Consider the following 24,384-nt stretch of genomic DNA (forward strand, 5'->3'; position numbering starts at 1 on the left):
CGGAGCGGAGCCGGCTGCAGCATGGCAAGGCAAAAGAGAAAGCAGCCGGCAGGCGGAAAAAGTGAATTTTCAGTTACGGGAGATTACAGGGAGCAGAGATCAAACTCCAGCTGCGCTGCGGGGCCGCGCTCTGCCCTCGGCTCCACGCGGCCGATAGCGCTGTGCGGGCCGGGCCGGGCCGGGTGCAGGACGGCCCGAGGGGACAGCGAGGAAGGAGCCGCCTCCTTCTCATCATCATCCTCACTGCCCGCTGCCTGTCCCGTCCCGCTCTGCTTCGCCATCCCCCGGTCCCCATCCCCATCCCTGTCCGCGTTCCCGTGCCCAGCCCGGCCCGTTCCCGGCCCGGCCCCGCTCGCTGCCAGCCCCGCTCGCCGTGGGCCGGCGGAGGCGGCGCCGGGGGGAGGCGGGCCCTGCCCGGGAGGCCGGGCCGAGCGGGGGAGTTTATCCCGCTGGAAGGGAACGGCTGCTCCCGCTGAGAACTGACAGCGCCAGCGCCGTGCGGCTGCGGGGACCGGCCCCGAGGTGAGGGGCGGCGCGGGCAGCGCGGGGCTGAGGGAGCCGCGGGCCGTGAGGGCACCGCGGGCTGTGAGGGCAGGGCCGCCGGGGCTGCGGGGCTGCGGGGGCTCGGGGCGGGCAGGACGCGGAGCCCGGGGCCGCCGGGGATGGATGCTCGGTGTGCCGGCCGGGCGGGCCGGGCCCCTTGGAGCGGGCAGAGCGGAGCGCTCGCTGGCGGAGCCCCGGCGGGATGCGGTGCCCGGAGCGCCCCGGCCGCGCTCCAGGTGCGCTCCCGGCGCTGCGGCCGGGGCAGCCCGGGCGCTGTGTCCATGGTGCTGCAGCAGCGGGTCCGGCACGGCGGCAGCGGGGAATGCTCGGGGCCGCCCCGCTGAGGTGAGGCGGTGATGGGCAGGAGGATGCATGGATGGATGGAGGGATGGAGGGATGGATGGATGGATCCGCTGCGCGCCCTCCATCCCTGCCGCCCGTGGGGGAAGCACCGCCAGGGCACTGCTGGGCTCACCTGGCTGCTCCCGTAATGAATGAACAGCTCGTTCCTCTTTTTTTTTTTTTTTTTTTTATCCTTTCCTTCAATTTCCCAATCGCAGAAAGTCGGGGAGCCTCTCACAGCCTGCAACAACCGAGATGCTATGTTGAAATATATTGTGTCTTGATGGCATGCCTCAGGTTCGCAGGAGCGTTTTGTAATCTTCCTGGTGTCATTTCTCCCCAGGGGATTCTGCAGCTAGAGAGTGCAAGTTCCTGTGGTGTTGTAACTTTGTGGCCCTGTGTACACACGACAATACTATGCTGACTTAACAGGGATGCGTTATTAATATCGGTGATGTAAGGCTGGTATTTATTGTCATCAAAAGCTCAGGGAATTATCAATTTCTGGATGTCCTGTGGAATTTAGGTTCCTTTAAATCAGTTTTAATTCTCCTTGAAATAACCAGGGGTTTGGATTTATATTTGTGATTGGCTATCCCATCTCTGAACAAGCTTTTGCTGTAGAACATTGTTACAATGTTCCATTTAAAAATATCTATTTTCTAGTGGGAATAAGCCTATCATTTAATAAGTAATTTACCTTTTAAAAGGTTACTATGATTTGTTACTAGTTAACCAAAAATTCCCAGCGTACACCAAGCAATTGTGGCATATGATACTGAGTGCTCTCCTGTGAAAAGAAGTTTCACGTGGTGTGCTCTCGTTAATATCAGAATTGGGTGCATCAAGTGATGTGTTTGACATCATTATTCACTTTGGCTGTCACAAAAAAAAAATTGCTGCAAAAATTGCTCAGAGATTTAATTATGAGATTACAAGAAATCACTGCTAGCAGTGTGTTAAGGCATGTGGCACAATATAAGCATGGGCTTGTCAAGGGGAGAGAGAGCTGAAAAAAATAGTTGGCACTGACTTTGAATGATAACCAATCAGAAATATAATATAAAGGCATTTTTACACAGACAGCTTTTAAATTTGAATGGTTTTAGGCATCAGTTTTGTAAAATATCTCACTAACTTGTAGTGGTTCAGAGATTCTGTTCTTCCAAACAGCCTTAAGATGGTCTGTGTTCCTTAGAAATGCCAAATTCCTGGATAATACAATGTATTTAACATCAACATTCAATGAAACATCCATTATAACACAGAATATACAACTAATATTTTTCCTGATATAAATTTGTGTTCCATGTAACGAATCTGAAATGAAGGCAGTGAAATATTAGAATTTAATTGAAGGATATCGAAGCTGTGCCTTTTAACCTTCCTTGTGGGACTGATAAATGCACTCCTTATCAACAGTGCTTCTGAATCTGACTCTTTTGTGGACTTTTTTAAATAACCATAAGTCCATTTCTAAGTCAATAAAATAAATTTAGGCACTGTTTCAATCACTTTTAGTGTAATTTCCTCCTTATAGCAATGGCTAATAAAATGAATTTTGAAAACGATTTTGTTGTAAAAACAAGAAAAATTTAAAAGTGGAATGAAAACTTTGTCTTGTACAAAGCCAGATCAAACAATGAAAAGTGAAATTAATGCTTTTTTTCACCTTGATTGGTGAGGCCCTCTTCAGGTTTTTTTAAATGTAATCTGCTCAGAGTGGAGTTGAAGATCTTTCCTAGGCGAATTGTGAATCACTAACTGTGTGTGTTTGATATTGAGAATCTGAGTTCCTTTTACAAGCTTTTTCACAAGGATTGTTCCCATGTCCTTCTCTGCCAAGCAGTAAAAGTTTGCAGTGCAGTTACTCAAGAGGAATCATCCCACAATTACAAATTCTCCATGAGGCTTTTGAAGTCATGGACACAACACTTTCCATTAGTTATTGCTGCTGGTTTCATTTTTTAATCACTAACAGGTTTGTTAAATCCAGCATGGTATTAGGTGATGAGTGCTGATTATTTCACTCTGTATTTCCATAATGGTGTCTAGTTTTTAACAGCAGGATCTGGTTTTCAGGGACTTTGTGCCACATGTTCTTTGTGTGTCAGGTCACTTGGTGTGAACTAACAAGAGGAAGAGTTAGAAACAATCCAAAGCAAGAGAACATTGATGCACTCAGTTCTACTCCTCACGCCTCAGACAGAACTTGGGGGTTCCCAATAACAGGACAAGTTAAAGGAGGTAATTTACAATTTAAAGGACTCCATTTACTTGGGGAAAAGTCTCCTCCTCACCCCTGTCTTTTTCCCTGTGGAGGCTTTTCCAAGGCAGCTTGAAAAATGGAAAAGCCGTAAGATTTGTCTTTGGATTCTTAGGAATAGGAAACATCAATTGATTCCTTCATTAAATTATAAACCTTTTCTATTTCTTTTGTCTCTTCCCCCTTCCACTTTTTATTTTCCACAAAGAGAAGAGCTCAGGGAGTTTTTCCAGTTGTGCTTTGTTTTAAATGTAGGGTAGTCCACCTTTTTCCAGTGGTGCTGCTCTCAGGTGCCAGGGACAATGCAGAAAATGCTGGTGCTAAGCAAATTATCACCCTGGTACTCAGCCCTGTGGTGAGTGGGCTTGGGATACTCCCAGGTCTTGCAGGTATAAGGAAATAGGAAGGAGAAAATAAATGTGGCAACCATAGGAAACATTAAGTTTCTACTTCAGCATCAGCTCTTCTGCTGCAGCATGCGCTTCCCTCTTCCTCCTGCTGCAGGGTTGTCAGCTCTGCTCACACTGCAGGGCAAATTATAATAAATCTGTCGTGGAGTTTTGCTCTGTAAATTTAGAGGGGGAAAAAAAAAAAATTGAAGCAAGGCCTATTCTGCAGTCTTCCCATCCGGAAACTTTCGCAGAACTGAAGTCAATTTGATGATGTTCACATTTTTCTCCCACTCCACCCACACCTTCCATTATATTATTTGGCCTGTTTGCCCTCTCATAAACCACTCTATAGAACTGAACTAAACAATGACATCATTCCCCAATTAAAATTCGTGATACATGAACTATATAGATATTTTTAATTACCTGTGTTGCAGTAGTACCGAGCAGCCTAGTCAAGACTGGGGCCATCTTCTTGCTCAAATGAAATAATTGAATAATTGCCCCTGTCCTCAATACAGTGTGATCTGGGATGTGAGAATGCAAAGAACTCCCCATTTGCAATGGAGAAACAATACAGGAGTGAGACTGAGGCAAAAAATGAAATTTAAAATTTTAGTGTGTCCATTTATGCTTGCAAGAGTAAATGATGCTGATAATGGTAATAGATTCTAATCAGCATTATAACAGAAAAAGTTAGGGGTTTGTGTAATAAATCTCTAAATTTGCAGCAAAAAAACATCTCAACTTTTAAGCAGCATCCTCTTTTCTTTGCCTGGCAGTTTCTAAGCTTTCCCTGGAGACAGGGGAATATCCCCCTTGGACAGGGGAGGAGGAGGAGCAGCTCCAGAGCCGGGCTGTGAATTTCTGGAATGGACTAGCAGGAGATGCTCTGTGGACTTGCATAAGCCACCCCCTTTCCTCATGACTAAGCAGATCTCCTCCATGCCATGCAGGCTGCACATTCAGGACAAAGTCTATGAATCCAAGTCTCTGAATCCCAAAGTCTACTCTGCTGGTTGATAATTAGCAGTTTACAAAACACAAAGTGCCGCAGCTCTGGGGGTGTACGTCCGGCCCTGCGTGGGGTGAACATCCCTGAGGGGTTCTGGACATGCTTACAGGGGATGTGTGTGTGTAGGGAAGGGATTAACCCTGTGGTAGGAATGGCTTCCTGCTAATCTCAGCACTGCTGAAAGGCTCTGTGTAATTTCTGATAACACAGGATAATAAATATTAGGTAATATCCCAACAGAAAATACACAGAGCACTCCACGCCAGCGAAGGAACTTCTTGGTTTCGTGGGAGATGCATAGAATCTAAAAACTGGATCCAAATCCCAGCTTCCTTGAGGTCAGTGGTGGATGTGCTGTCTCAGAAGGATCAGGTTTGCAGTGATAAAAGTTCAGTGCTCTGTACAGTTTGCTCCCTTGCAATTACTGCTGGATTCCTGCGTGGCTGTGGGTTTAGCGTGCTCAAAATTGAGGCTCCGGCTCTAAAGGAATTACTGCTTGCCCTGTGAGACTAAATGCCTGAAATTAAATAACCATGAGTATGTATTATAGCTCAAGTCCTACATATTTTGCTTTAAAACTTGTGAGAAATGCCAGTGTAACAGGAGGAGTAAGTTCATCTGCCTTTTACGTGATCAATTGCTTAACGTATTTCAGCTGCAAATGAAACGCCAGCATTTTGGTGCAGACGTTGCAGTTGGTGTTAGTTTATTCCAGACTTCCAATTAGGCATGGATTCTACTTTTGGTCTTCTCACAGCTCTTATTGTGCCATTGTAAAATCCTCTCCTTCGTGCTGCTTTACGGGCTGCCGGAATTTCATGGGCTCCATGGGGATTGGTGTCTTTCCTCTTTATCACAGATCAGATTGGGACATTTTTTAGATCCCCTTTTGCCAGAATCCTAGAATATTTTGTAGACCTCCAACTTCTCTAACTCACCTGTGTGTATAAAATCCAAAATATGTGATTTGCATCAGTCATACTTTCAGCTGTATGGAATATTTATAGGATAAGGCAGAGCAGTGGAAGTTTTCTTCTTGCATCTCGTGTTTCCCTCTGAGTTTCAGCATTTACAGATGAGATTGGGACATATTTTAGAATCCCTTTTGCCAGAATCCTAGAATCTTTTCTAGACCTCCAACTTCTCTAACTCACCTGTGTGTATAAAATCCGAAATATGTGATTTGCATCAGTCATACTACTTTCAGCTGTATGGAATAGGATAAAGCAGAGCAGTGGAAATTTTCTTCTTTCATCTCGTGTTTCCCTCTGAGTTTCAGCATTTACTCTGCAGAGAATTTCATATTTGCACAGAGCAGTCCTGCCCAGAATTATGATCTCGTCTTAAACTTTTTACACAATACATGATTACAGCGCGTTGCATAAAATGGGATTTTTTATGTTATAATATTGCATGAGGAGTCCATAGTACTTGTGTGTTTGTTTAGATTTATTGAACTGAGAGGTTGTGTAACTGCTGTTAGTATTTGTGGCCGTGCAGCAGCAGCTCTGAAGTTTGAGAGGCTTTGAACTCAGGTGCCATCTGTGTACAAACAGGAACATTTTCACTCCCTGCGCTGGGGGAGGATTGAATATTGCTGTGAGCTCACCCATGGCGCTGTGAGAGAGATGTCAGCCTACCAAAAGACTCAGATTGTTCCACCAAAAAAAGGAACTATGGAAAGAAAAATGTTAATTACAGGCTTTAACACTCACACCAAGATCTTCTAGAAGGGGTGGTCAGAAAAACAGGTTTTACTACCTGGACCTGGTGCTTTGTGGTGCTATCTAATATGGGGGCTTGTGGAAAAATGCAGCCACTTCTATTTACTGCCTTTCATAATGTACATATTTCCTCATGATAGGTTTAGGTCCTGACTTTTTATGTCTACAGTAAATAAAACTGAGAGTTTATCCTTCCATCTCGAATGTGTTTTCCTTGGAGTTGCTGTTCCCTACAGTGGTATTTCAGTATTTCAGCTACAGCATTTTATGCTGAATCTCAGTTTTTAAGCTTCATGGAAGCATGTTATTATGTGGTACGTTGCTAGATTGATTTTGAATCCTACCTATGAATGTAAAAAAAAAACCAAGAAACCCAAATTTTATTTTCAGTTACACCCAAAGAAATCTATAGATAAGCAAGTACAGAAGTACATGAGGGCAAAAGGTTGCTTTATTTACTCAGAGTTTATCTGTATTCCCTAAACTTATTCAGGGAGAAATTTTGAATAGCCTGCAGCAGAGGGTCTCATTCCCTTCAGGATTAGGAAAAAAATATAATATTTATTTGCTTTCTAGCAGTTATTATGTCTAAAACAAATTAATGAATTAATGATGAATGCTCCAGTCCCTCTGGAGTTAACCAGTGACAGGGGATGGATTTATTTCATGGAGTCACTGAAGTCCTGCAAGGCTTTCACTGTTTTTCTTCCCTGTTGTCACTCCCAGATGCCAACATTTGCACTTAAACTGCATTTCTGGCATGCCTTGTTTGTACATCAGGGCATGGTAACGTGTTTGAGGTTTGAAATTATTGGGAATACTAAGAAAAACAGGCAAGCGTTTTATTTCTTTTAAAGATCCCACGGTATTGGCAATATAAATTGAATTTTATAAATGGATGCATATTTGGGGGTACTCATATGGAGGTGTAGACTTTTAAATTTTTTCCTAGAACAGGATTAGAGAATGTGGAAACAAAAGTTCTGCAAATGTGCTTTCACTTTCAGAATTTCCAGCTGTTGCTGAAGCTGGTTTGAGAGGATAAACAAGAGGAAACTTTAAGCCTTATTTAAAACAAAAGGATTTCACATTAAATCAGCTCTCTGAATGAAACAAGCACCATTTAAAAGGTTTATTTTCCTGCATTTGGATGTTTTTGCATTTACATTACAGCTATTGCCAGAATTGCTGAATTGGCCTGGAGTGGATTCTTTAGTAAAGATCTCATCTAAATAGGAGTTGTTCATTTGAGTACAGAAAACAATTCTCCAAATTGGTGCTGCAAAAGTTTCAGGTCTTGAATTTAAAATAGGAAAAAAAGCAAATATTCAAGAATTCTATTGAAAGGCTCGGGGTTTTTACCAACAACTTCAATGTATTTTTCATTAGTAAGGCAAAATAATTTTTTTTAATCTGATGGAAGCTCAATTAGTCGTTCCTACCTTGCTTCTTTGGGTTATTGTTGTTGCTGTTATTAGTATTATTACTATATTTAATTAATGCTACTGGAAGCAAATTCCAGCCCTGCTTTGCCAGCTTTTGGAGCATTATTTGTGATGTGAGCTCGCCAGTTGTCTCAAGCTGGTGGATTGTTTTTGTGACACAGAACATTAGGCCATGATGAACAGGAAACTCAGGAGGGTTCCTTGCACGGCTTCCTTTGGGCACTGCCCAGATTTTGTTCCCTGACCCTCCTGTGGCCAATCCAGCAGGATATTTATGTGCCCAAAATCTGCTTTAGTGTCAGGTTTTTAGCAGGGATCCAAGCCCTTGGATAAAACCCACACTTGGAATCCTTGCACTGCTCCAGGTTTTCAGACAGGGTAACGCATCAGGTTATGCAAGCTGCATTCTGACACAGGTAATGACATTTGAGGAATTATTTTCTTAGATCAGGATTACTGATTTATTAAGAAATCAGTGATTACAGCACAGCTGGCGTGGGCAGGAATTCTTGACAGTGCTTGAAGTACTGGGAAACCCTTCAGCACCAAGAGCCCACTTTTCCTACAGCAGAGATATTTTCTTGTAGACATCTTCTTGAAAAAATGTTGGCAATGAAAATCATAATCCAAAAATAGAATATTAAAGATCCACATGCTTCATTTATATAAAAAACCCACTTAGCAGGGGAATGTCAGAGTCCACAGCAGCAGGTCCCATTATGAAATGAGCCTATCACTGTTTCCATTGGTATCTGTCAATTTTTTCATGAGTCACAGTTTTGTTGAGAAGGGCATTTTTTATGCAAGGGAAGAGTTGCAGCTGTGCTGTACACTGTGAGCTGTACACAATCTGCTGTTTCATCCCTCATGATGTAACACCGAGGATGTGGAAGTCATGTGCACTTCTTGCCATTCTTCATTTTGGTGCCAATTTCGAGTAGGTGAGAGATCAGACAAAAGCCCAGAGAACGCCTCTGTATATTCTCAATTCTGTTTTTACAAGACAACAATATCACCAGTGCCCTCCTCTTTTCTAATATTCAGAAAACAGAATTCATGCAGAATAGGTGGAGTAATGTGTGATGTTAAGATTGGCTCTGGCTTTTTTAATCTTGTGAAATAGCAAGATTATCTTTAATCTTAATGGAGGCTACTGGTGTGCAGCGTGATTAGATTAATTGCAGTGGTGGATTAGGGCAGGGATCGAAGGCCAGTGTGGGACTCTGGAGGCCCAGCAGAACAGGGACTTGGGAAAATGGGAAGAAGCTGTCCACAGTGAATATCAGGAAAGGAAGTTAATTGATTAATTAATTAAAGGAAATTTCAAAGGAAGGCAGTGGGCAGATTAGTTATGCCTGCTGGGTTTCTGTATTTGTTTAGCCCTTTTTTTTTTGCCAATGAAAAGTATTAAAAAATGGGAAAATTCTTTAAAAAACTAGAGATGTTTGAATTTCTTTCTCAAAGCCTAAAGTTTATTGTTGGAACCTTCTTGATTTTGAATTCTTCTCTCTGGTCTCTTATGAGATTTTCAGCTTTTCTTGGTTTCAGATATGCTGACAATGCCATAACGTGGTCTTTCACTGTATTTTGGCATCCTTGCTCATTGTTCTTTTTCTGCCCAAGTTTGCTCTGTTTTTCAAATCTAGCCTTACTTACGACTCCTCAGAGAACAGGAACTGTGTGATCTGCTAACAACAAGTGACAGCTTTCCTGTCCCTGGGGACAGCAGGGCAGGCAGGGAGCGTTGCCGCGCTCGAGGTGAGTTCAGAACAACAATAACTCGTCCGTAGCCCCAGTTGTGTGTGCTGAGCGTGCCTCTGACGCAGGCTGGCCCGCAGATTCCTGTCTCCTCCCCAGGAACAGGAAGGCACAGCACACAAACCATGTGGCAATTTGGAGTTTCTGCTCCAGCTTGACCCTTAGACACGAGGGTGACTCTTGGTGAAAGAGCTGGACTGGGCATCTCCACAGAATGGCAGAGTTTTCATTTGAATTTCTAAAAAAAAATTTAACATTTTTTTTATATTTAAAAAAAAAACCAAACCCACAACAAACTGCTAAGTGTGAAAACATCAGGACCATCTCTCCCTTTCCTCCCCAAAGTTTTGAAGAGAGGAATAAAGGGAGGAAAAGGGTTGAGGTGAACAAAGGAAGAGAAAGTAGAGAGAGCCTTTCATTGTCCTGGAAGGCAAGCAGGAAAAAGCAAGGAGGAAGAAGGAATTGATGCAGGCATGGCTGCCACTTTCCTGACAATTACTCCAGGAAAGGCTGATGAATGTAGTAATTATACCTGGCAGTGACTCTGTGAAATAAAGGGATTCTCTGGAGTTCAAAACAGCCAGAGTGATAGAGCACTCATTTAGCTATGAATATGGAAATGAAATAAATGAAATAAAGACAATGTAGGCTAAGTGCTAAATAGCACTGCTGTCTACTTCCAGGGTGTCATTTAAACAGAGGAAAACATCCTCTGAGTAAGAATTCCTGAAATTAAATCAGAGAAAAAGAAATTGGAAATATGCTGCAAAAGGGAGGGTGGCAGTGGGAAGAGATACTGACAGAACCCACACGATTTTCCTCCCTTCATCTTCTAAAAGCCATTCTTCAGAACAAATTCCCTTATTTCCTTTGGTGCTGAGCAGCAAATCTGGTGAAAAGGGAATTTTCCTCTACATCCATGGAGAATGTGTGTTATCCTGGAAGCTGGGGGTGATTTTGGGGTGCCAGTATGTAATTCACTATTTCCAGAGTAGGAGATGAGATTAATATTTAGAAATATGAATCATTAGAAATATGAAGACTTAAAACTGCTTTCCAATTCACTGCAGTATTGCCATTCTTACATTGTGGAGTCTTGAAGCAGCAAAATATCTCCTGTGTTTTTATGAGACATGAAGATGGATGGGTAAATGCTTCTGTTGGATGGCAACTACAGGAATTTGATCATTATCAAGAATGGAACTTGTGTTTTAGGGTTTTCCATCTGTACAGGGGTTTCTGCACGGATATTTCACTGAAATGAACTGCAAATTTGGGATAAAGAGGTCAGTGCCTTTGTTAGTGCTCAGTAAAGTGATGGACAAGAGAAAACCATCCTGGTGGGATTCAGGAGAGCCCTGTTCATGTTCACACTGGGGCTGAAGCTCCAGAGAGGGGAGAACCCCCCACAGCAGAACTGGCAGCACGGGTAGGAGAAAAGCTGCTTCACAGTTGAGTAAAATTGGAGTTAAACCCAACAAAACCCCAAAGCAATGATGTTCCCCAGTCTCACCAAAGCCTTGGAGCCACCAGTAAATCAGAGAGTGCTGAATTTGGGCACAGCTGCAGGAGGGAAGGTCCAATGGATGCATCCTAGACCTGTCCCTGCTCCAATTCTAGCCCAGCTAATTAAGAGCCACTCAATCACTGCCCTGAAATAATTTAGGAGCCAGCAGAGCCCATGGACCATTTGCAAAAGGCCATTCACAATTTCCACCCAGGTTGATAGCATGGCCAGAGTGGGAGCCCTGGTGAAATTCCTCAGTTTGTGGACATGGAATCTGCTGAAACATCTCCCAGAGCTGTCAGCATTTCTTGTTCAGTTTCTTCCTGCCCTCAGAGCAAGATGATCTCTGCTTAAAATTCTACTCCTAGATTTTTAGCTCTAAAAGAGGAGTGATTTGTAATGTGGAGATCTTTCTAAAAGAGCTTGTGGCACCCAAGACATCATTTGTATGTTTAGTAAAGTAGAGGTTGGAGTTTCACGAAAAGAAAAATCTCTGGAGGTCATTTTAGTCTTTGTTGCCTGTTTATTTGGCTGCCATGTAAATAAATAAAAGAGATAAAGCCCAGAATTTTTTAAATTACTCCAATTTTTTTCTCACCCCTGATGAAACAAGTTGCAGGAGTTTGTGGTGTGAATAAAGAGCAATAATTTGAGCTAAACTTGTAAAAAAATCTGAATTAAAAAATCCAAATGAAGAATTCCAAAAAAAATACCCATAGGCAACAAATGGAATTGGTTCTGATGCTGAAAGAACTCTTTGGATAAGGGCAGAGACCCACTTTTTAACAGCCACAATATTTGCCAGATTATTCCTTTTATTTCTCCTTTTGTGTTACTCAGTCTTATTATAAACCATTGAAGTTGGAAAATTTTGGTTTTATATTAACACCCCAGATATCCATTTTTATGTTTAGCTTAAGTAAATACAAAAATTTATTCTCTTTATTCATCTGTCCTGAGCAGATCTTAGTGCAGTACTCGTATAGGATACAGTCACAGCTCTGAAAAAATAATTTGAGTTTTTTATTATCCTACTGTCTGTTCCAAGAGCCAGAGACAACATTGTAACTCACCTGTAAAGAATATATTACAAACTGTTTGCTCTGAAAATTCCTGCTGGCTCCAGTGAAAGCGCAGAGGGCAAACAAAGCTCGGAAATGTGTGCACAAGGTGTGAGAGCAGGGGGTTAGGCCTGGCTTTAATTCCTGCTCTGCTCACCATCCCCTGCCCTCACTGGCATTGCAAAGGGCAGCAGGGCCAAACTGTGTCACCAAATAAACCATGGAACTTTAATTTGGTGGTCATTAAATAGAAAGCATTTCACGCAGAAGTGTAAAATCTAAAAGATGAATGTGTATTTTAACACCTGAAAATTTGAGAGCTGAAATATTTGACAGTGTCGGCGCTGTTTGAAATTTCATTTTTACCTTGAAAGTTGATAAATATTTTAAGTGGTAAATTCTTTCAGCTCTGTGATCACTGATTCAATTAAAGGAGCTGAAATTATCATGTTTTGTTGAGACTTAAAAAGAAATGTCAAGAACCTTGTATGGGTAATGAAACAGGTGAAGCATTCAGGAAGAAATGCAAAATAAGCTGTAAGATTTTTCAAAATAATTAGACATTTAATTCATAATAAAAATTGGGCAATTCAGAGACTCAAAGCACAACTTTAGGAGAAAATTTTAATATTTTAGCTTCAAATAATTGACTGGGAGGAGGAATCTGTTTCTCTTTGTAAGGCTTTCCCATTGTCTTCAATGGGAAGCTAGAGATGGGGAAAGCATTTATTTCTATAGGAAAAGCATTTATTTCTATAGGGAAAACACCCCAACACTCCCCAAGCTCTTTTATTCTTAATTAAAGAGGAATTTTTAAAGGAATTTTTTAAAAACAAAACTTGTCATTTTTTACCCACTAAACTGAAAGAAGGGGATTCTGGTTGGGTATTAGAGGGAAATTCATAATTGGGAAAGTGGGGAAGCCTTGGCACAGGGAAGCTGTGGTGTTTAATAATATGTGGTGTGTTAATGTCAAATCAAAATTTTCCAACTTCATGGTTTGTAATAGGACTAAGAGTAACACAGAAGAAGAAATAAAAGGAATAATCTGAGAATTATTGTGGCTGTTAAAAAACGTGGCTCTGCCCTTATCCGAAGAGTCCTTTCAGCAGTAAAACCAATTCCATTTGTTTCCTATGGGCATTTCTTTTTTATTCTTCATTTGGATTTTTGGAATTCTTCATTTCGGAATTCTTAGTTTAATTTTTTTTTTTTTTTTTTTTTACTAGTTGAACTCAAATTGTTGCTCTTCCAGCGGTGACACCAACAATGATATCAGCCCTTTTTGTTCAACCTCCTCTACATTTTTAGCCAGTTCTGGCTGAAAAAACCCAAGAGTTTCCAAAGCCCTCAGGATGATGAGAAAGAGCCCAACAAAGACACAATAGGAGTGAATATTTTAAGCTTATTTTCTTTACAATGACATTGTCAACTGAAACATTATTTTTTAATGGGAATTATATGAATCAATCTGTTAAACAAATATTGGTGTTTTAGGATGCATTCCAAAATCTGAAGTATTCTGCATACCTTTGGGATGTGCTGGCAGCTTCTGGAGCCACTGAAATCCGGGACTTCCTACACGTTCCTCATTTCAGAATGAGGTTGGACCTGAGTATTTCCCTACAGGGAACTGGGAGCACCAGAATTCCCACAGGGAAACATTTCCCTTTTGCTAAATCAATCATGGCTTCCAGAGCAGAAGGCCCAGAAAGGCATCTAAACATTTCCACTTCAGCCTCAACTACTTTGTCCATCTTTTGAATTTCCTTCCTCGGTATCTGAACCACGAGCTGCTATTCAAAAATTGTGTCAAATCATCAATTCATAGAGCCTGAAACTTTTCCAAGAGAATAAAAAAGCAGTTTGTGGCCTCTGGGAGAGTAAATTCCAGGGTTAATTTATAACTAAAGCAAATGTATCTATAAAAAGAAGAAAAGCTCCATAAGAAATATGTTAACAAATGACAAGAAAAAAGAGGCTTGATAAAAGATATCAGGACTTGTTTGGCACCAGTGATTTTATGACTGAGGAATTCAATTATAGGTGTGTTGGGAGTAGCAAATCACAATCCTTTAAATTACTAATGGGAGACAAAGCTCTTTATCATGGCCTGAATGTGCTCACATGAAATGTTCAGTCCTGCCCTCTGTAAATAAACTTTTAGTGCCTGCACTGTGCATCTGCACCAGCCCTGTGTCACCGCCGTAAAAAAGATACCCCAGTCTGTTGAGTCACTGCTCAAACACTGCTGGAGCAGGAATGATGTTATCCAGGAGATTCCTTCCTGTAACACGGGCTGTTCAGCTGGCCCTTTTTCCTGCTGTAGTATTGTTAATTATTATTATTATTATTATTATTATTTTTTGGAGTGGTGCTGGGTTGGTTGGCAGCAGAGCCGGGCTGTGTGACCCCAGGGCTGGCGGCGATAGGCACTGAATGCTATCGGCGGGCATTTGTTTGCTCTCTTGTTGGACACACGAGTGTCACAGAGCTCCTGGGCTGCTGATGCAGATAATGACTTTGGACTTGCCCAGGAGAGGCAGATTAGGCCGGGATCAGTTGCAGATTAAGCCCTGCCTAGAGCCTGACACCATGGCAAGGCTGTCAGCTCCCTGCTGTGGGAGCAGCGAACCCGCAGCAGTGTCAGCCTGTCCGGTTTATCTCGGCTGTTTGAGGGGCCTGGAAAGGCCCGAGGTGGCCTTGGGGCAGCCGCGTATCAAAGGATGAGAAGAGGCTTCAGTTCTTCTTTCGGTTTTTATGTTTATTAATTGTTTATCTAAAAGATGTTCTTTCAGCCGAACAGAGCTCTGCTCAGCAGCCAGCCATGAGCACACTGTCTGCCCTCCGGGGCAGCCACCTATCTTTATACCCATTGTTACGTGTACAATATTTATCATTTTTCCCCAATACCATTTATTCTTATTACTCGGTGCACTTTCAGTAATGACCAATCCCAAAGTGCCACCATCACCACAGAAGATGGAGGAGAAGAGGAAGAAGAAGAAGGACAGGACACGCCCCAATTCCTCCATCTTACTTCTCTAAACCCCCCTGTACATAAATCCTAAACCCTGTGTCTCACCCTCTAATTAACCAATCCCTTCACCATTCACCCCGGTGAAGCCCTCATCCTTGTCGTCTCCTGTGTAGGACCAAAGTGCAGCCACCAGACACTTCTGGAACATTCCAGGACTCCCGAGCCCCCCAAGGTGGTCTCGGTGGCTCAGCACCTCAGGACTGAGATCCTGAGATCCGACATCAGCCCTGCGAGGAGGAAGGGCTGCTGCTGGAAATGCAAATTCCCTGCTGGGGAGATCCCCCTGCTCCCAGCTGGGCCAGGGCAGTGCAGAGAGCTCCTCCTGAGCACTCCAGACACGGAAACTCGTAAAGGTGGCGGGCTGGTTTGAGGCTCCTTTGAGTCTTTGTGGGCTTTTGTTGGTTTTGGCATTGCCGTGACCTCCTGACCCTCCCTTTCTACTGGGCCGTCCTTGCACCAATGTTTTATGCCCACCCCAACCTATTAAGGCAGCCAGTCTTACAAGTAATAGTAACAAAAATAGTAAAAGTAACAAAATGTAATTCACTTTATTTCCTCATCGCTTCCTTTTCTTCTTTTGGCATCCATATAGCTGACAAAAAAAATGTTGTTTGCCTAGCAAAGGTTCAATGCGTAAAGCTTTCACCCTGAATATCCAGAAAGCAAAACATGTACTTCTTTTGTGTTGACACTTCTTTTTGGTTGTCTCTTTATTGGCCAATGGGTTTTAATTTTAGGAAGAAAGTTATTCTCTCCTAAATAAGAACTTATTAACAGTTTTTGGTTTTTACCATCTTGAGCATTTGAAAATTTTAAAATACAAGCAACATCATTCAACTTCTAGTTATTTAACTAATTGTCTTTGTTGGTTTCATTGACATAGAGGCAGAAAGATTAAGAAGTGTTGGAGTACCCCTGTCTTAAACTATTAAGAATGTTTATTATACACAATATATAATAAGTAAGTAACCACTGTGACTGGTAGCCGGTAATCAGCCCATAGCATAAATATGGAGAATTAATTTTACAGCCTCCTGCTTTTAGAACAGGTTCACGAAATCCCAGGGAAGTGTGTGGATTTCTGAGCCAGAATCTGTACTGTGAAGAGGAAAAAGCAGTGCTGTAGAGGCAGATATTCCACACAGGAATAGGAATGTGTTCCACAAAGCCAGTGCTGCCCTGGTGCTCTGCATGCAAGCTCACAGGCCTTAAAACTCCTCACAGATGAGACTGAAAAAAAAATTTTAAAAAAAAAAAGGTGAAAGATTTAGGGAAATACCTTTGTTAAAATACTGGATTTTTTTTTTTTGTTTAACTCCCTCTCAGCCCCTAGGAATGCACTGGATGTCTGTCAAGCCCACGGGGCTGTCCATGCTGCAGGAGTGTATGAATTTGTCTCTATGCAGAACTGCCATTGCTATTTTCCTTATCTGTGAAGGAAACACAGCAACTCCCACTGGGGAAATTTCATCTTAACTTGATCTTAAAATAAAAAAAATCAAGGGAAAGGTCATATCCTAATAAGCTGTGCAAATCTAAATTCCCAGGGAGCTTCAAAATGACATTGTATGACTAGGGCATTAACAATTTTCCAGCATGTATTTTTGAACTGCTTACAATAGTGGTTTTTACATCCCAGAACAAATAGTAAAAGCAAGACACAACTGGCAGGATCCAAGATGTGATTCACAGCACGTGGCCCATTGATAATCCAGGGGAGCTGACAAACACAGCGGGATTGGCAACTTACTCTGCTTCCATTGAGATGGAGATCTCAGGAGGAAGCTTTTTATTGCTCACTCCGTGTGTTAATGTGATGGCAGGATCAATAATTTGCACTTTTCCCCCAGTGTCAGATTTTGGAGCAGTGATTCCCCCAGGCTGGCCGAGGAAGGGTGAGCTCTGTGGTACCTGCATGCTCTGGATGGAGATTTTGGGTTGTTCTGGTCAGGTATTGAGCAGGAGGCCCAGCACTCCTGTTCCAAACAGATGCTGCCATTGCTGCCCTGCAAAAGGTAAATTGAGTGCACGGGTGGAAATTTTACAGCCAGGTTCAAAGGAGCCAATGTTTGTCCGCAAACTATCTCGTCTGACTCAGTGGCCATATGCAGAGAAAGCTGTAAAAATAATCCATAGTTCTGAAGTGAACCAAGCCCAGTAGCAGATTACATCAGAAGCAGTTCAGAAATCAGAATTAGACCAATTTCTGGTTATTTTAGTTCTGCACACCACGCCACAGAGGTTTCAGCAGCCCATCCCCTGCTTTGGGAAGGTGTGCCACGAGCCCAGCACTGCTTGGAGCTCAGTGAACACCTGTCTGCCCCACAAATACTCACTGTTTAGCGTAATTTGTGATTTGCTGTATTGACAGCAGAAAGGGAAGGTGAGAGATCTACCAGGCTCTACATTCACAAGGCAGTTTGGGTGGGTGGAATGGAGTTAGATCATGGGTGTGCTTATTTCCATGCTGGTCATGTCCCTCTACACCAGTCACTGCTGGTGAGGAGTCAGCAGAGCTGCTGCAGAATCCCTGCTCAGTTTGCCCAGAGAGCAGGGGTAAGGTCTAAAGCAGATGTTCTCACTTTGTCAGCAGGGGCAGGAAGGGTGTGGGGAGCACTGGAGACCCCTTGTGACCTCAGGGACTGCAGCTGATCCCACAGCTCCAGGGGCAGCTCTGCACCAGCACAGCCTCACCCCGACATCCAACAGTGCTCTGTCACACTCCCCCTCACTGGGGGGGATCCAGCGTCCCTTCCTGCTTCTTGGTGATATTCTCAACAGTATTTTAACATAATTCTTTTTAATTACAGCTGGATCACTAAAGAGATCAACCAACAGAGAAATTTGTAACTACTGAGCTTGGTTTGGCAGCTAAAGAAAACTGAGAGCAGTAAAAAGTGCCAGGAGCTCACCCTCAGTCCACATCAGAGCCACATGTTTGGCTGTTCACACGCCTGCTCCAGGGGTTACAGAAAGTCACAGAAATCACTTTTGGTTCCTCACACCAAACTTGCTTGCCTAGAAAAGGAATCTTCTAAAAAGAAAAATAGGGTTAGGACAGTAATCATTTATTGCAAAGTTAACTGTTGGTATTCTGGCCCAATTGAAGATAAATTGCTGATTTAAAAATAAACCAGTCCAGTTATCAAATATCCCAGAGTCTGTGGGCAAAATTGCAGTGTGTGATTTGTAGTTTGTGTGTGAGAATGGCACATGCATTTAGATTAAAGAAATATACTTACACATAGTTATTCAAAACAGCACTTCTCAGGAAGTTAGTCAATATATTTTTCAGTAGGAAAAAAAAAGGGCAAGAAATTAGCTATTAATGTTATCAAACATAGTAAATTGTAACTCTAGTTTTTTTGTTTTCTAGTTTCTAGAAACTCTACATTTTTGGCTTGCATTGTGGTATATCCTTATATTTAGCACAATATGAATCTGAAGGATTTGCTTGGTTGCCCTCTTAGGTTCCTTGCAGAAGAAATTCCTACAGCAATTTAAATATAGCAAAAACCAAGACGATGACAAGAACACATGACAGAGAAGGGAACTGAAATTTTCTCAATCTCTTTCTTCCCCTCTTTTTAATGCTGTTAAAATTTAACACAGCTGCTTTGCTGGTACCACTATTGTTAATGTTGCATAACCCTATAATTATTAATCTTTTTGAAACACTGTTCAAACTTGATTATACACTTTTCTCCTCAAGTGAAAGCAGCAAATGCTGTCAAAGACAGGATGGCAGCTGAGGTTTTTAATGACAGCAGGTGAGTTTCCATGGGCTGGGATCTCTGTGAGCTGCCATCTCAAATTCAGAGTTTCAGAGGATTCCAAATCCATGGGAGCTGGGGCACCCTGAGATTGCCGCTCTCTCCATGAGATTTGTGTGTAAAACACAAACTGCAGGGGCTTTACTGCTCCACTCAAGCACTGGGAGATTCTTTCCAGCTGCAAACACATCTCCAAAAATGACTGGTTAGGAGCAGCTGTTAAAAATAGCAGAATTGTGAAATTGGCCAGAAATAGCTTTCTCCTGAGCTGCTCTGTGCGCGGATCCTCCGCTTTCCGTCGGTGTCCTCGGGTGATGTCACTTGAGCTCTTGGACATCTCAAAAATAGCAAGGCCAGTTCCCATCTCCTTGAACAGTGGCTGGGACAGTGACAGGGACCCTGGGGGTGGCACTTGCCACCTGCTGACTCTGTGGGCCAAAGATCACCAGTGTTAAGGATCACATCAAAACCATTTTTAAAATGCTTGGTTTACTGCAGAGACAAAGAACAGTAGCAAAAGCCATGGAATTCTGTTTGGCAGACACAAATGTTTCATTTATTTACATATTATAGATATTATTTTATATTTATTTATTTTAAATGAAATAAATTTATTCATAGATATTTATTTTATTTATTTAAGCAAATATGAATACAAACAGCCCCTGCTTTGGGGATGAGGGACGCTCACAGGAGTGACAGGCAGCTCACAAGTGTGGAATCATTTTCCACACCTTAGCAGGTGAAAATGTTCCTTCCTTCCTTCCTTCCTTCCTTCCGCCACTTCCGCCACTTCCTTCCTTCCTTCCTTCCTTCCTTCCGCCACTTCCGCCACTTCCGCCACTTCCGCCACTTCCTCCCTTCCTTCCTTCCTTCCGCCACTTCCTTCCTTCCTTCCTTTTCCCATGGGGGTATTGGAAAAATTTTACTTCCAAACAGACAGGTTGACAAAAGTAGGAAAAATCACACCAGATATATTCATAGGATATTAATAACACAGAGGAAGAATAACCCAACAGAAAATAAGATCAAAGAAGTTTCTTCCTTTTACTTTTCAGACACATTATAAAATCCAAGCCATGCCAGATTCTTTATTAGAAAATACAGCAGGTTTATGAAACTGTAACTAAGTCAGGACTTTGTAGATTTTCCCATTAATGTATCATTATGCAGGTTATAGTTAAGTTCTTTTTGAAGTGCATTAATGATTTTGAAATTAAATAAAAGATGAAATCGTGTCCTTTCCCCACAAATATTTTGTCTTTTTTATTGTTATAAAAGGGCTGCAGGAGGAATATTCATCTCTTAGTTCAGGTTCAGACAGCACTTCCCCATTGTGTTTTCTGTAAGTTCCTTCTGTGTTCTGAAGGGAATGGTGTCTTGGGGTTTTTTTCTCTTGAAAAGTACATTTGGAAAAAAATTCAATATTTCCATCAATTCTGGGCTGTGTTGCAGGGGAGCTTTTCTCAGAAAAATTTGAGGGGGGGTGGCAGGAGGATTCAGGTCCCCTTCTTTAATTATCACCTAAAGTGAGCTGATAATCCCCTGTCTGAGCCATGGATTGTGGCATTTTCTTTTTGAGTGTTAAAGGGGTTCAAGTTTATCAATTTCAGAAGGAAAATCACATCACTGAAAATAATTTGATTTGCGCAATGTATAAAGTGACATCCAGGACTACTTGGAATTTGGTAGGGAAACTGTTGCTATAAACTTACAATATTATCCAATATTATAAATTATTAAATTGCATTATTAATATTATAATATTAATGATAATTGTTTAGTTTGGAGCTCAAGATGAAGCAGTTCTGTTCTGGGGCTTTCTGGTATCATTGCTTCACAGAAAGTCAGATCCTGGATGCTGGATCTAAGGGTATTTGGGGTTTTTTTTCTGCTGCTCGGTAGTTACTATAGTTTCAGGTACCAGTTTGCACAAAGCTTTTCTGAAGTATGTAAACCAGAAAAATCCTGATGAAATTCCTCTGTTTTTTTGCTGAAAGTTAGAAATACAAAAGGAGGTGTCTTGGTGCTAACTTAATTCCCAGTTTTTATAGCTTTAGCATTCTTTAGAATGCTTTAGCATTCTTTCTCCCAGTTTGCTATTATTTAGTCAAATAGAGGCTTTAAAATTAATATTTCTGATACCAATTCCCAATGCTTAATTTCCTTCAGAAATTCCCCACCTCTTTTTCTTCTGGAATAAAACACTGAGCACAACATTACTTAATATTATATTTTATATTGACCCCCCTAAAAAAAAGAATGGGGAAGATTCTCTTGAAGCCTGCAGTCTAGCAGAAGACTGAAAACTGTTGAAGGCCACTTAAATCTGGAGCAGAACTGCACATTAATTTCCTGGTGCTCATGAAATCCTGCCCAGAGTGTTGCAATTGCAGTTGCAGCAGCTCACCCTCCCCATGCCCCGAGCCACCTTGACTTGAGGACACCCTGGAAAAAATTACAGCTCACAAAGAGGGAGCACACGGCAGGCAAAGAACATTGATCTCAACCTGTGATAAGCATCCAGCACTATTGAGAGCAATCGCTCTCGGATCACATGTGAAAACATGTCAACATGCTTCAGCTGGGAAATTTTTGGAGGGTCAAAAGTACAGGAGTCAGGTGACAAGGGATTGCTCTGCTGCGGGAAAGTGGCTGAGCAGGTTGGATGCTTTGCAGTCTGTACAGTTGAGAAGGTTAATTTTATTTTTTTTTTCTAATTTAAAAGATGAAAGGGATCCATTTGTGCAACAGATGATAGGTGTGCAAAAGTTCATGTGTGTTTATTATTACATTATTTAATTGTAATTAATTATTACATTATTTATCGTGTGTATTTATTATTATATTATTTAACCCTACTCAGTGTAGGGTAGAATGCCTGCTGCTGGATATAGACAATTTTGGGGGTCCTTTTTAATTTATCTTGTCAGAATAATGTTGGGATGTCACCTCAGCTTCCCCTCCAAGCTTAGGAAAATATGCTTGAAGAATTGCAGCCCCTAATGAAAATACCCTTCAATAACTGCGTCTAAAATCCAAAATCTGATGATCCCCAATGAATTAAAAACAAATCAATCCAGTTTCAAATATCCCAGAGTCTGTGAGCAAAATTGTAGTGTATGATTTGTGATTTGTGTGTGAGATGGTGAATTTGGGGGCAGCTAAAAGAGGAGAGTGGTGAATGCTCAGCCCTCTTTGGTGCCATTTATCTGCTTTCTCAGGATTGGTGTGTTGGAATTATCTTGCCATCCCAGTGGCTGCAGAGGCACACAGAGCATTGTTTTACCCTGGATGCACAGAGATCCTATAGAATTCTGTAGAGGAAAGTGTGTTTGCTGTTTCTCTGAGCTCCCTGTGTTCAATGCAGAAATGCTCAGCATGTTTACGTTCATGAATGAGTTTTGCAACATGGTTCTTTTTCACTTTTACAACTTGGTGATTGTCCAACAGATTAAATATTTAGCCAAAACCCAGCGCTCAGTCAAATCACGTGGGCCCTCCCTCCAGTCTTGCTGTATTCAAATAACTTTGCATTTTTAGTGTTGTGAAGATGAGAATGTGATGGAAACGACTCATCCCAATCAGAGAGCTGCATTTTTATGGATTATTTGCAGTGTGTTTGACTTCCAGGAAAAACTCTAAAAGTGGGATTTAATTCAAGGAATGAGTTTAAATTCATGTGGCATTTTTTTCCTCCTCCACCTCCTCCTCCTCCTACTCCTCCTCTTCCTGTGGGAGTATTCAGTACTCTGCCATGGCAGGGAACTGCATTTAGGATATTAATGAGTGTATTTCACCCCAGTCCAGTTGTGTGCCTTATTAGCTCATCTCTTGGAAACAATACTGAAGTTTACTGTCTTGTGAACATTAAAAAGCACTGGCATGACAGAGTCTGAGGAGAGAAAATAATCCCAGGCTTCTTCCCAACAGAATTCTGCATCCTTAAATTCCCTATTACTACAGCATGGATTGAGAAAACTTGGTGGGGTTAGTTCAGTACTAAAATTACAAAAATTCTTCAGGGTTAGTATCAAATTTATCACATCTACAGTGTTTTAAAAGAAGAAGATTAACTGGATATGGTGCACGTAACATTTACTGTGGAAGTTATTAACATTTCAAAAACAAATGCAAACTTTGGGTTCTGAATTCCATAATGGACTACAACCATTTAAAATCCCATCCTAAATTGATACCTCAGCTGTTAATTATTGGCCAAGCACCATTTCCAGAGAATGGAGTCTATTATTAATTTATTAAACTGCATTAAGAGACATGTTGATAATGCCCTAATGAACGCAGATAAGCAGTGCAGCAGCAGATTGTGCTGTCAATAGCTGTGTGCTCACACAGGTTTGTGCTCTGAAATCCCGGAAAATCACATTTTCATACAACACACCCTGTGTGAGCACAGGATAAACTCCTGTGTGAGCACAGGATAAACTCCATGGATGTTTTTGTGCTGTGTTTGAAGGCTTCAGACAGAGCTGTTGGCTGTTGAAACATCAGCAGGCTGCTGGCTGACAGTGCCGCTGGGACTCTGTGGTGCTGGGAGTTTGTTTCATTAACTCTGGGCACAGCCTTGCCCCTGCAGCAGTCGCTCTACACAGGAAATGGAGCATTTTATGAGCCCCTAACTTCTGATGGATGTGTGTTACGACACACATTGATTTATCTGTCTGTAGGAGATGTAATTTAATCATGTATCTTGGCCAAAGAAGTCCTTTCTTGGCCAAAAAACGAGGTTTTAGAAGTGTTTAACTTGAGGCAGGTGTTTGGATGCCATTAGCACCAATGTAATATTCAAAATGAGAGTTTTTCTCAATTTTGAGCCAAACACTGAATTTCTGTCAAAGCTGGAAAACTTTCTGTTGAGTTCAAAGCAAGTCTGACTCCTGAAAGCACAGTCACAACTCGTGCAGATGAACCTTCTGGATGGGTCACTTGCTCTTAAAATACTTTTAATGTCAAATATGATATTTTGGAATTCTATTAATTCCTTGTAGCTGGTAAAACTTTTACTAGAGCCAGCAATACGAAGCCTGCCCAGTCGAAATAAATGCCAATTATTAAAGTATGCTGAGCCTTGGAGCCAAGCACAGGCCTGAGAATGTTAACACTCTTATCAATTGAATTGTGTGCTGCTGTTCCAGCTGACAAAGCCCTGCTATCTTGTGTCCCACACGGCGTTTTTGGGGATATTTTAGAATCAATGACTTCCTTCAGCCTGGGGAGGCACCTCCAGGGCTGGAGCAGACCTTCCCTCAGCTGCCTGCCAAAGGGGGCAAAGGGCTCTCCCAAGAAGTCAGCCCTTGCTGATTACAAAATCCAAAGTGATTCATTGCCTGTCTATCAGGATCCTATTTTAAATCACAATGATTCATCGAGAGCGACGCCCACATTTTATATAATGAGGCACTTTTACAATACTGCCAGCGCAAGGCAGGGACGTGCTGCTTGTTCCTGCTTTCCTGCAATCCCTCAAAACCAACAGGAGCCACTTTTCACTTCTGCT

At 41.9% G+C, this 24,384-nt stretch overlaps 1 protein-coding gene across 1 annotated transcript in view; it reads left to right on the plus strand.

Moving 5' to 3' along the window:
• The first annotated feature begins 383 nt into the window (after positions 1-383).
• PPARG (peroxisome proliferator activated receptor gamma) overlaps positions 384-24,384 on the plus strand; it is a 60,400-nt gene continuing 36,399 nt past the window's right edge. The window contains exon 1 of the mRNA XM_074550140.1: positions 384-522. The gene's annotated coding sequence lies outside the window, so the exon portion shown is untranslated. The remainder of the gene's footprint in view (positions 523-24,384) is intronic.

This window comes from Zonotrichia albicollis, chromosome 12, assembly GCF_047830755.1.
Source record: "Zonotrichia albicollis isolate bZonAlb1 chromosome 12, bZonAlb1.hap1, whole genome shotgun sequence".
Classification (NCBI taxonomy): Eukaryota; Metazoa; Chordata; class Aves; order Passeriformes; family Passerellidae; genus Zonotrichia; species Zonotrichia albicollis.